Source organism: Stegostoma tigrinum, chromosome 9, assembly GCF_030684315.1.
Source record: "Stegostoma tigrinum isolate sSteTig4 chromosome 9, sSteTig4.hap1, whole genome shotgun sequence".
Classification (NCBI taxonomy): domain Eukaryota; kingdom Metazoa; phylum Chordata; class Chondrichthyes; order Orectolobiformes; family Stegostomatidae; genus Stegostoma; species Stegostoma tigrinum.
Genome location: NC_081362.1, coordinates 90,233,594 through 90,245,993, shown reverse-complemented (window position 1 = coordinate 90,245,993; position 12,400 = coordinate 90,233,594). Strand labels below are relative to the sequence as shown.

At 46.0% G+C, this 12,400-nt stretch overlaps 1 protein-coding gene across 2 annotated transcripts in view; it reads right to left on the bottom strand.

Moving 5' to 3' along the window:
- The window catches only part of LOC125455202 (epithelial cell-transforming sequence 2 oncogene-like), a 75,220-nt gene extending 72,713 nt beyond the window's left edge, over positions 1-2,507 (bottom strand). For both annotated transcript variants that reach the window (XM_059648829.1, XM_059648830.1), the window contains exons 1-2: positions 2,478-2,507; positions 2,242-2,324 (exon numbers count right to left, since the gene is read on the bottom strand). The gene's annotated coding sequence lies outside the window, so the exon portion shown is untranslated. The remainder of the gene's footprint in view (positions 1-2,241; positions 2,325-2,477) is intronic.
- Between the last annotated feature and the right edge of the window lie 9,893 nt (positions 2,508-12,400).

The following is a 12,400-nucleotide window of genomic DNA, read 5'->3' as shown; positions in this document are numbered from 1 at the left end:
TGGACAAGGTGCAGAAGAGTTTACCAGGATGTTGCCTGGATTCAAGTGTATTAGCTGTGAGGAGAGGTTGGAGAAACTTGGATTGTCGGCTGAGGGCCGATTTGAGAGAAGCATATAAAATTATGAGAGGCATGGATAGGGTGGATAGCTAGAGCCTTTTTCCCAGGGTGGAAATATCAAATATTATGGGGCATTGTTGTAAGCGGGAGGGTGGTTAGTTTAAGGCACAACAATAGAGATTGTTGGAAAAGCTCAGCAGGTCTGGCAGCATCTGTGAAGAGAAATCAGAGTTAACGTTTTGGGTCCAGTGACCCTTCTGAAATGTTAACTTTCATTTCTCTTCACAGATGCTGCCAGACCCGTTGAGTTTTTCCAGCACTTCTGTTGTTGTTTCTGATTTGAGCCATTCACAGTTATTTTGGTTTTTATCAAGTTTAGGGGAGATGTGCAAGGCAAATCTTTACACAGAGGGTGGTTGGTGCCTGGAGCACACTGCCCAGGAGGTGATTAGATGCAGATACAATAGCAATTAGACATTTAGACAAACACATGAACAGGCAGGGAATCGAAGAATATGGGCTATATGCAGACAGATGGGGCTAGTTTTGAATAGTATCATGGATAGCACAGCCATGATGGGCCGATGGGCCTATTTTTTGTGCTGTATCGTTTTATGTTCTAAAGCGTCTGACATTTAAATGCAGGCTGTTTTAGGGAGTGATACCAAGATGCACTCCATCCCACAGTAGTGAATAGAATTTGGAACTCTCTCCACCTGAGAATCGTTTGAGGCTGGGAGGCTAATTAAAACTAGATTGATAGGGTTCCATTTGGCAAGAAATATAGAGATGGTATAGGATGGTGAAAAAGGGGCTGAATTGCCTAATCCCTCCTAATGCTTACGTTTTTATCAATGGGTAGCCCTGCTTGCTGCCAAACAAATGCTGGGCAGCCCAGAAAGTTCTGTGTAGACTCCCATATGTTGAGGTGAGTTAACCACTGAATCAGAACTTTTCAGTCTGTGGGGAGATTGCATCAGGGCCATGGTGTTAGGGTTAGCATGGATAGAGGATTGACTGACTGGCACAGAGTGTGGATGAAAGGGTCTCTTTCAGGATGGCAGTAACCCATGGATTTCCGCAGGGACCTGTGTTGGGACCACAGCTATTCATGTTATACATTAAATGATCTGGATGAAGGAACTAAGGGTAGTGTTGCTACATTTGCAGGTGACGCAAAGATAGGTGGAGGAGCAGGTAGCGTTGAAGAAGTAGAGAGGCTGCAGAAGGACTTGGGCAGGCTGGAAGAGTGGGTAAAGAAGTGGCAGATGGAATACAGTGTGAAAAATTGGGAGCTTATACACTTTTGTAGCAACAACAGAAGCATAGACTATTTTCTAAACAAGGGAAGGTTCAGAAATCTGACGCTCAAAGGAGTCCAAGCTCCGGATTCTCTTAAGATTAACGTACAGCTTCATTTGCCAGTTAGGAAGGTAAATGCGACATTAACATTCATTTCAAGAGGGCAGAGAATACAAGAGCAGGGATGTACTGCTGAGCTGTATAAGGCTCTAGTCACACTTGGAATATTGTGAGCCGTTTTGGACTCCGTATCTAAAGAAAGATGTGCTGGCATCAGAGGGTGTCCAAAGGATGTTTGCAAGAATGACCCTTGGGATTGGGGGCTTGTCATATGAGGAGCAGTTGAGGATTCTTGATCTATACTTTATGGATTTTAGAAGGATGAGGCAGATTCATTGAAACTTACAGAATACTGAGAGGCCTGGATAGGGTAGATGTGGAGAAGGTGTTTCCACTAGTAGGAGAAACTAGGGCCTGAGGGCACAACTTCAAAGTGAAGGGACGACCCTTTATAAGCGATGAGGGGAAATTTCTTCAGCCAGAAGGTGGCAAATTTGTGAAGCTTATTGCTGCAGAAGGCTGTGGAGGCCAAGGCATTGAGTGTAGTTAAGCCAGAAGATAGACAAGTTCTTTTTTAGTAAAGGATCAATGGTTACAGGAAGAAGGCAGGAGAATGGTGTTGAGAAACACCTGAGCCATGATCAGATGGTGGAGCAGACTCACTAGGCCAAATGGCCTAAGTCTGGTCCTATGTCTTATGGTTGCATGTCACATCTGATATGGGAAGCTTTTCAGTAAGTTGGCCGAAAGAAAACATCATCCCTTTAATGATCACAAAGTAAATTTAAAAGAGGAAACAAATCTTTACCACATCAATTACCACAAATTAAGCAGCAAATCTTCTCTCTGTCACCTTCACCTTCTGCTTGTTTTTGATTGAAGTTCACTCACTCATGACACAAACTGGAAAGTAAACGAGAACAGGGATTTGTTTTACACACATGCATTGTGGGGAAATTCTTTCCAATTCATCATGTCCAACTGAGCCACAAGAAGCTCCCTGAAGAAGCCCAGGTCCTTTGTTGAAAGCTTGAGCCACTATTGCTGATTTCTTACCCGTTCAGCAGCTGCTCCTCTGCAGGTGAGGCTTTCTGTATGTACGGCATGTCACCAAGGCAACTAAATACACACAAAACTGAATGCAGCAGGTGATTTTCTTGGCATACTCTCTCAATTGCCTCCCTGGAGTAATGGATTACTGTCTTGTTACAGTTAATTCACTACTCAATAGGCAGGAAAGCAGAGAGAAACTAGATTAGATTTCGGCCAACTTACTGAAAAGCTTCCCATATCAGATGTGACATGCAACCATAAGATATAGGACCAGACTTAGGCCATGTTCAACTTGAAATATTCACTTTTGTTTTTCTTTCCTGACAGGCCTGCTCACGATTTCAACAATTTCTGTTTTGACCAGTGAAAGGTAAGTTGGTTTCTGGTAGCATACTTGCTTTGGTTCCTCATTAGTAAGGATCCCAAAGATGTCTTCATCTACTCCACCAAGTTACGCATCTGCCTTCCAATTGCCCCTGAAATCCCTTGATATCAGGTCAAGGCTCAGCTTTGCTGGACCTTATTACAGTCATAGAAACATAGAAAATAGGAACAATAGGCCACTTGACCTTTCAAGCCCGCTCCACCATTCAACATGATTGCGGCCAGTCACTGAACTCAATATCGTGCCCCCTCTTTCTCTCCATTCCCTCAATCGTTTTAGATCTAAGAACTTCATCTAACTGCTTCTTGAAAACATTTTCTTTATTCATTCATGGGATGAGGATGTTGCTAACTAGGTTAGCATTTATTGCCCATCCTCAATTGCCCAGACAGTATTAAAGAGTCAACAAACATTATATGCTTTGGCTTCAGCTACTTTCTGTGGCAGAGAATTCCACAGGCTCACCAACGTTCTGAGTGATGAAATTTCTTCTCATTTCAATACTGAATGGTCTGTATCCTCAGATTGTGATCCCTGGTTAAGGATTCCTTGTCATGAGGAACATCCTTCCCGCACTTACTTTGTATAGTCCTATTAGAATTTTAGAGGTTTCTATGAGCTATATCTTATGGTTGCATGTCACATCTGATATGAGAAGCTTTTCAGTAACTTGCCTGTGAGAAAACAACATCCCCTTAATGATAACAAACTGTGGAGCTGGATGAACACAGCGGGCCAAGCAGGAGTACAAAAGCTGACGTTTCGGGCCTAGACCCTTCATCAGAAAAGGAGGATGGGGAGAGGATTCTGAAATAAATAGGGAGAGAGGGGGAGGCGGACTGAAGATGGATAGAGAAGATAGGTGAAGAGGAGAGTATGGATGGGGAGGTGGGGATGGGATCGGCCAGTCTGGGGAGGACAGACAGGTCAAGGGGGCGGGATGAGGTTGGTAGGTAGGAAATGGAGGTGCGGCTTGAGGTGGGAGGAGGGGATAGGTGAGAGGAAGAACAGGTTAGGCAGGCGGGGATGAGCTTGGCTGGTTTTGGGAGGCATTTTGGGGAGGAGAGATTTTGAAGCTTGTGAAATCCACATTGATACCATTGGGCTGCAGGGTTCCCAAACGGAATATGAGTTGCTGTTTCTGCAACCTATGGGTGGCATCATTATGGCACTGCAGGAGGCCCAGGATGGACATGTCGTCTAAGGAATGTGAGGGGGAGTTGAAATGATTCGCAACTGGGAGGTGCAGTTGTTTATTGCGAACCGAATGGAGGTGTTCTGCAAAGCGGTCCCCAAGCCTCCGCTTGGTTTCCCCACTGTAGAGGAGGCCACACCGGGTACAGCGGATACAGTATACCACATTGGCAGATGTGCAGGTGAACCTCTGCTTAATATGGAAAGTCATCTTGGGGCCTGGGGTGTGGTTGAGGGAGGAGGTGTGGGAGCAGGTGTAGCACTTCCTGCGGTTGCAGGGGAATGTGTTGGGTGTGGTAGGGTTGGAGGGAAGTGTGGACCGGACAAGGGAGTCACGGAGAGAGTGGTCCCTCCGGAAAGCAGACAGGGTGGGGATGGAAAAATGTCTTTAGTGATGGGGTTGGATTGTAGATGGTGGAAGTGTTGGAGGATGATGTGTTGTATCCGGAGGTTGGTGGGGTGGTATGTGAGGACTAGGGAGATTCTCTTTTGGCTGTTATTGCGGGGATGGGGTGTGGGGGATGAGGTGTGGGAAATGCGGGAGACATGGTCAAGGGCGTTCTTGACCATTGTAGGGGGGATATTGCAGCCTTTGAAGAAAGAGGACATCTGGGATGTATGGGAGTGGAATGCCTCATCCTGGGAGCAGATGCTGCGGAGGCGAAGGAATTGGGAATAGGGGATGGAATTTTTGCAGGAAGGTGGGTGGGAGGAGGTAAATTCCAAGCAGCTGTGGGAGTCGGTGGGCATGAAATGGACATCGGTTTCTAGGTGGTTGCCTGAGATGAACATAGAAAGGTCCAGGAAGGTGAGGGATGTGTTGGAGATGGCCCAGGTGAACTTAAGGTTGAGGTGGAAGGTGTTGGTGAAATGGATGAACTGTTCGAGCTCCTCTGGGGAGCAAGAGGCGGTGCCGATACAGTCATCAATGTAATGGAGGAAGAAGTGGGGTTTAGGGCCAGTGTAGGTGCGAAAGAGGGGCTGTTCCACATGACCTACAAAGAGGCAGGCATAGCTTGGGCCCATGCTGGTACCCATGGCCACCCCCTTTGCCTGTAGGAATTGGGAGGAATCGAAAGAGGAGTTGTTGAGGGTGAGGATGAGTTTGGCTAGGTGGATGAGGGTGTCAGTGGAGGGGACCCCCATGGGCCCAAGCTATGCCTGCCTCTTTGTAGGTCATGTGGAACAGTCCCTCTTTCGCACCTACACTGGCCCTAAACCCCACCTCTTCCTCCGCTACATTGATGACTGTATCGGCACTGCCTCTTGCTCCCCAGAGGAGCTCAAACAGTTCATCCACTTCACCAACACCTTCCACCCCAACCTTAAGTTCACCTGGACCATCTCCAACACATCCCTCACCTTCCTGGACCTTTCAGTCTCCATCTCAGGCCAGATGTCCTCGTTCTCCAAGGGCCGCAACATCCCCCCCCCGCACTGGTCGAGAACGCCCTTGGCCATGTCTCCTGCATTTTCCACACCTCATCCCTCACACCTCATCCCCGCAATAGCCGCCAAAAGAGAATCCCCCTCGTCCTCACATACCACCCCATCAACCTTCGGATGCAACGCATCATCGTCCAACACTTCTGCCATCGGCAATCCAACCCCACAACTAAAGACAATTTCCAACCCCACCCTTGTCTGCATTCCGGAGAGACCACTCTCTCTGCGACACCCTTGTCCTCTCCACACTCCCCTCCAACCCTACTACACCCAACACTTGCCCCTGCAACCGCAGGAAGTGCTACACCTGCCCCCACACCTCCTCCCTCATCTCCATCCCAGGCCCCAAAATGACATTCCACATCAAGCAGATGTTCACCTGCACATTCGCCAATGTGGTATACTGCATCCACTATAACCGGATAACAAAGTGTGGAGCTGGATGAACACAGCAGGCCAAGCAGCATCTCAGGAGCACAAAAGCTGACGTTTTGGGCCTAGACCCTTCATGAGAGAGGGAGATGGGGAGAGGGAACTGGAATAAATAGGGAGAGGGGGAAGCGGATCAAAGATGGAGAGAAAACAAGATAGGTAGAGAGGAGAGTATAGGTGGGGAGGTAGGGAGGAGATAGGTCAGTCCAGGGAAGATGGGCAGGTCAAGGAGGCGGGATGAGGTGGTAGGTAGGAAATGGAGGCGCGGCTTGAGGTGGGAGGAAGGGATGGGTGAGAGGAAGAACAGGTTAGGGAAGCAGAGACAGGCTGGGCTGGTTTTGGGATGCGGTGGGGGGAGGGGAGATTTTGAAGCTTGTGAAGTCCACATTGATACCATTGGGCTGCAGAGTTCCCAAGCGGAATATGAGTTGCTGTTCCTGCAACCTTCGGGTGGCATCATTGTGGCACTGCAAGAGGCCCATGATGGACATGTTGTCTGAGGAATGGGAGGGGGAGTTGAAATAGTTCGCGACTGGGAGGTGCAGTTGTTTGTTGCGAACCGAGCGGAGGTGTTCTGCAAAGCGGTCCCCAAGCCTCCGCTTGGTTTCCCCAATGTAGATGAAGCCACACCGGGTGCAATGATAATCATTTCCACTGTACCCGGTGTGGCTTCCTCTACATTGGGGAAACCAAGCGGAGGCTTGGGGACCGCTTTGCAGAACACCTACGCTCGGTTCGCAATAAACAACTGCACCTCCCAGTCGCGAATCATTTCAACTCCCCCTTGCATTCCTTCGACGACATGTCCATCCTGGGCCTCCTGCAGTGCCATAATGATGCCACCTGTAGGTTGCAGGAACAGCAACTCATATTCCGCTTGGGATACCTGCAACCCAATGGTATCAATGTGGATTTCACCAGCTTCAAAATCTCCCCTCCCCCCACCGCATCCCAAAACCAGCCCAGCTCGTCTCCGCCTCCCTAACCTATTCTTCCTCTCACCTATCCCCTCCTCCCACCTCAAGCCGCACCTCCATTTCCTACCTACTAACCTCATCCCGCCCCCTTGACCTGTCCGTCCTCCCCGGGTTGACGTATCCCCTCCTCACCTCCCCACCCATACTCTCCTCTCCACCTATCTTCTCCTCTATCCATCTTCAGTCCACCTCCCCCTCTCTCCCTATTTACTTCAGAACCCTCTCCCATCCCCCTCTCTGATGAAGGGTCTCGGCCCGAAATATCAGCTTTTGTGCTCCGAAAATGCTGCTTGGCCTGCTGTGTTCATCCAGCACCACACTTTGTTATCTTGGATTCTCCAGCATCTGCAGTTCCCATTATCTCTGATCCCTTTAATGATCATGGATGGCTACAAAGTTGAACACTTTCATTTCAAATGACTGCCTCCCCCTTGAATTGTCTCAGGAATGTACACTTGATGCTACTTAGGAATGGGAACCCTGAATGAGGTTTCCTTCTTTAACAGGATTCACTACTGAACGCAGGCCACTGCATATGTAATATTCCATCTATTAGGTACCATCTCCAACAGCATAGCACTCCTTCATCCTGCACAGCAACATTGAGCTAAATTTTTGTGCTGACACCTATGCAACAAACTTGAACCACTCATAACTCATAACCCTCACTCATAAAATCATAGAGTCATACAACATGGCAACAGACCCTTTGGTCCAACCAGAACATGCCAACCATGTTCCTAAACTAAACTAGTCCTACCTGCCTGGTTCTAGTCCATGTCACTCCAAACGTTTCCTGTCCATATGCTTGTCCAAATATCTTTTAACCATTGTAACTGTACCTGTATCTATCACTTTCTCTGGCAGTTCATTCCACACATGAACCACTCTGTTTAGGGATGATGCCCCTTGTGTCCTTTCTAAATTGTTCTCCTCTCACCTTAAACATATATCCCCAGCTTTGAATTCCTCCCACCCTAGGGAAAAGACTCAAATCATTGACTGTATCGGTGCCCCTCATGATTTTATAAACCCTAATAATGTAACCCCTCAACCTCCTACACATCAGTGAAAGAAGTCCCAGTCTTCCTAAACTATTTTTATATCTCACACCTTCCATTCCCAGCAGCGAATATAGTCCGAACTGACCCAGTCTCTCTTCAATACCTGCCCTGCCAACCCAGGAATCAGTTTGGTGAACTTTTGTTGCACTCCCTCCGTATCTAGAACATTCTTCTTCAAGTAAAGAGACCGAAACTACACACAGCTGGCATGCAAATACGAACCTCAAAGTAAAACCATGTACAGGCAGGTCCCATTCAATAAAATGAAGTTTGGGACCTGGAATGTCAGGACCCCCATGGACAATCCCAACAAAGACAGATCCTGACCTCCAACAAACTGATACATTTCTTTAAAAGTGGGTACCAAACTGCTCACAGTGCTCCAGTTATGGTCTCACCAGCACCTTGGACAGTTGCAGTAAATATTTCCCTACTCTTATACTCCAAACCCCTTGACATGAGACCCAACATTCCATTAGCCTTCCTGATTATCTGCTGCCCCTGTGTGCTAACTTTCTGTGTCTTGTGCACATGTCCCTCCAAATTCCTTTGTGTTGCAGCTTTCTGCAGTTTCTCTCCATTTAAATAATACTGCACTTCTGTACCACCTTCCAAAATGAACTTCAAAACTTATCTACATTATACTCCATTTGCCAACTATCTGCTCACTTAACCTCTGAATACATCTGTGTAAACTTCTTAGATCCTCTCCCAACTTGCCTTTCCACCTATTTTTGTGTTGTCTGCAAATTTGGCTACAGTACATTTATTTCCTTCCTCTAAGTCATTAATATGTATTGTAAACTGTTGCAGTCCCAGCACTGATTCCTGTGGAATCCCAGATAACAAAGTGTGGAGCTGGATGAACACAGCAGGCCAAGCATCACCTTAGGAGATGAAGGGTCTAGGCACAAAACGTCAGCTTTTGTGCTCCTAAGGCCTGCTGTGTTCATCCAGCTTCATACTTTGTTATCTTGGATTCTCCAGCATCTGCAGTTCCCATTATCTCCTGTAGAATCCCAACAGTTACAAATCGTCAACCCAAAATGAACCCCTTATCCCTACTCATTGTTTCCTGCCTATTAATCAGTTCTCTATCAATGCCAATAATATTACCTCCAACAGTCATATCATGCCTTTTACAAGGTTTTTGCCTTGTCAAATGTCTTCTGGAAGTTCAAATACAACATTTCTAATGGTTCACCCCATTCACTTTGGTTGACAGGCCCATGATAGAATTCTGATAATAGTCAGACACGGATTTCTTTTAATGATGATATACTGACTCTGCTTAATTAGATAATGCTTTTCTAAATGTGCTATTAGTTTCTGAATAATTGATTTCAATATTTTTATAACAATTGATGTTAGGCTAAACTGCCTATATTTACTCACTTTTTGCCTTCTTCCCTGTTTGATTAGGGTGTTGACAGTTTTCCAATCCTCAGGCACTTCTCCAGAGTCCAAGGATTTTGGATAATTACAATGCATTTATTACCTCTGCAGCTACCTCTATTAGAATCCTAGGATGCAGGTCATCAGTGCCAGGAGACTTTTCTGTGTTTAGCCCAATTAGTTTGTCTAACACTACTCTAGTGATGGTGATGGTACTCAATATCCCTACCCCACCACTGCACCCCCCCCACCTCACTCTTTAGAATTACTAGGATGTTTGAAGTCTCTTTGGCCATAAAGACTGATTAAAATATCGGTTTAATGCCTCTGCCATTTCCTTGTTCTCCTTAACTGTCTCCCCAGATTCATTTCCCAAGGGGCCTGTGTTCACCTTGACCTCTCTCCCCCACTGTAAATATTGAAAAAGGCTGTCAGTTTTATGCTCCTTGCTAATTTGCCTCATAGCTTATTTTGTCTTTTAATTGTCTATTTGTACTCCTTTGCCAAATTTTGAACTTATCAAAGTCTTTGGGGCTATCGCTGACTTTGCCTCCTTATGTTTTTTCTTTCAACTTTATAATCTCAATTTGTTTGGTTAGTCATGTCTGATTTATCCCTCTTAATCTTTCCTCCTTGGGGATATATTTTCGCTGAGTCATAGAGAACTGTACAGTATGGAAACAGATCCTTCGGTCCAACTCGTTCACGCCAACCAGCTATCCTAAATTAATCTAGTCCCATCTTCCAGCAATTGGCGCATATTCCTCTAGACTTTCCCTATTCATATACCCATCCAGATGACTTTTAAACACTGTAATTATACCAGCCTCCACTACTTCCTCTGGCTACTCATTCTATATACACACTAGCCAGTGCGTGAAAAAGTTGCCCCTCTTTTAAATCTTGCCCCTCTCACCTTAAACCTATGCCCTCTAGTTTTACACTTCCCTACCTTAAGGAAAAGACCTTGACAATCCCCTATCCATGCCCCTCATGATTTTATAAACCTCTAGTCACCCCTTAGCCTCCGAAACTCCGAGGAAAATACCCCCAGTCTATTCAGCCTCTCCCAGATGAATTACCTTCTTAAAGTGTCTGCACTACCTGCCTACTGTCATTTCTGCTATTCCATTGAACGCATTGAGAGACTCATCTGAAAGTGCATCAGGTGAAGGCAAGGACAGGACAACCTATCTACCCCAGTCTTCCAACACCTTCTGCCCCACATGGCAGGGTCTGCTGATGGCACCTCCACCTTACCAGCCAGCTTAGAACCAGAATGACAGCAGGTCACCCCGATCCTGAAGAACTATTTAAGGAGGGATGGACCATGGGTGACTACAAAGTTGAAGATAATAAAGTGTGAAGCTGGATGAACACAGCAGGCCAAGCAGCATCTTAGGAGCACAATACTGATGTTTCGGGCCTAGACCAACGTCAGCTTTTGTGCTCTTAAGATGCTGCTTGGCCTGCTGTGTTCATCCAGCTTCACACACAGTTGAACATTTTCCTCTCAAATGACTGCCTCCCCCTTGAATTCTCTCAGGAATGAACACTAGATGCTACTTAAGAATGGGAACCCTGAATGAGGTTTCCTTCTTTAACAGGATTCACTACTAAACTAAGGCCCCTGCATATGTAATATTCCATCTATTAGGTACCATCTCCAACAGCATTTGTCCAACACTCATTCTGTCCTGCACAGCAACATTGAAAAAATTTTTGTGCTGACACCTATGCAACAAGCTTGAACCTTCAGCTTTAAGAGTCTGCTTCCCAGCATTTCATAGTTGATACCACACTCATGAAGCCATTACAGTTTCTTCGAATGGGGCACAGATCTAGCAGAGGATTCAGTCGATCAAAATTTCCACAGGTGTTACTGGACAGCAAGCTGGGATCTTCTGGTCTGCATGGCCTCATTCTGGAGTGGCCATTCAGAAAAGAAGTCAAAATTCAGTTGCTTCTTCCTGTGCAATGTTTTAACAATTCATCGTCTGCCTACTGAGACCTCATTTGCTTGAAGGCCAGGTGTCCTTGGTCATCTTGTCCATTTGAGAGATATGGACACAGAAGGAAATAATTCATCAGAGAACAAGTACCTTATTTGATTTCAAATTGATAGGGTTGTAAAGAAGACATACTGTGTGTTGGCTTTCATAGGCAGGGAAATTGAGTTTAAAGAGATGTGAGGTTATGCGCTAGCTCTAGAAAGCCCTGGTTAGACCACACTTGGAATATTGTGTTCACTTCTGGTCATCTCATTACAGGAAGGATGTGGAAGCTTTAGAGAGGGTGCAGAGGAGATTTACCAGGATGCTGCCTAGACTGGAGGGCAACTGTTTTGAGGAAAAGGTGAGAGAGCCAAGGCTTTTTTCATTGGAGCAAAGAATGAGTGACTTGATAGAGATGTATAAGATGATGAGGCATAAATAGAGTGGAATACCAGAGTATTTTTCCTAGGGTGGAAATGACTATTACGAGGGGGCATAATTTTAAGGTGATTGGAGGAAGGCAGAGGGGAGATGTCAGAGGTAGGTTCTTAACACAGAGTGGTGGGTGTGTAGAAGGCGCTGCCAGCAGTGCTAGTGGAGTCAGATACTTCAGAGACATTTAAGTGACTCTTGGATAGGCACATGGATGATTATATAATGTAGGGTATGCAAAGTAATTTGATCTGTACTGTTCAATGTTCTATTTCTAACAGGTGTAGTGAGCCATGAGCAACAAGAACTCGGAGATTTTGTCTTCCTGTCTGTATTGGCTCCATAAATCTAAGCTCAGTCACAACACAAAAGGGTAGCCCCATGCCTGCCCCTTCTTCCTCAGCCATTAAGAACCCTATCCAATCCTGCTGTGTCATTCCAAGCCCCACCCCCAGGCTTAAGCAATGTAATTTGGACAGACAATAACTCTGCATATTAGACTAGATCACCTTTCAAATGAGACATCACTTTAATCCCAGTCAAACTATCCAATGTATAGTATAATTATGCCATGTTAGACTGTGGCCTCAACTTCATTATTTGGTTT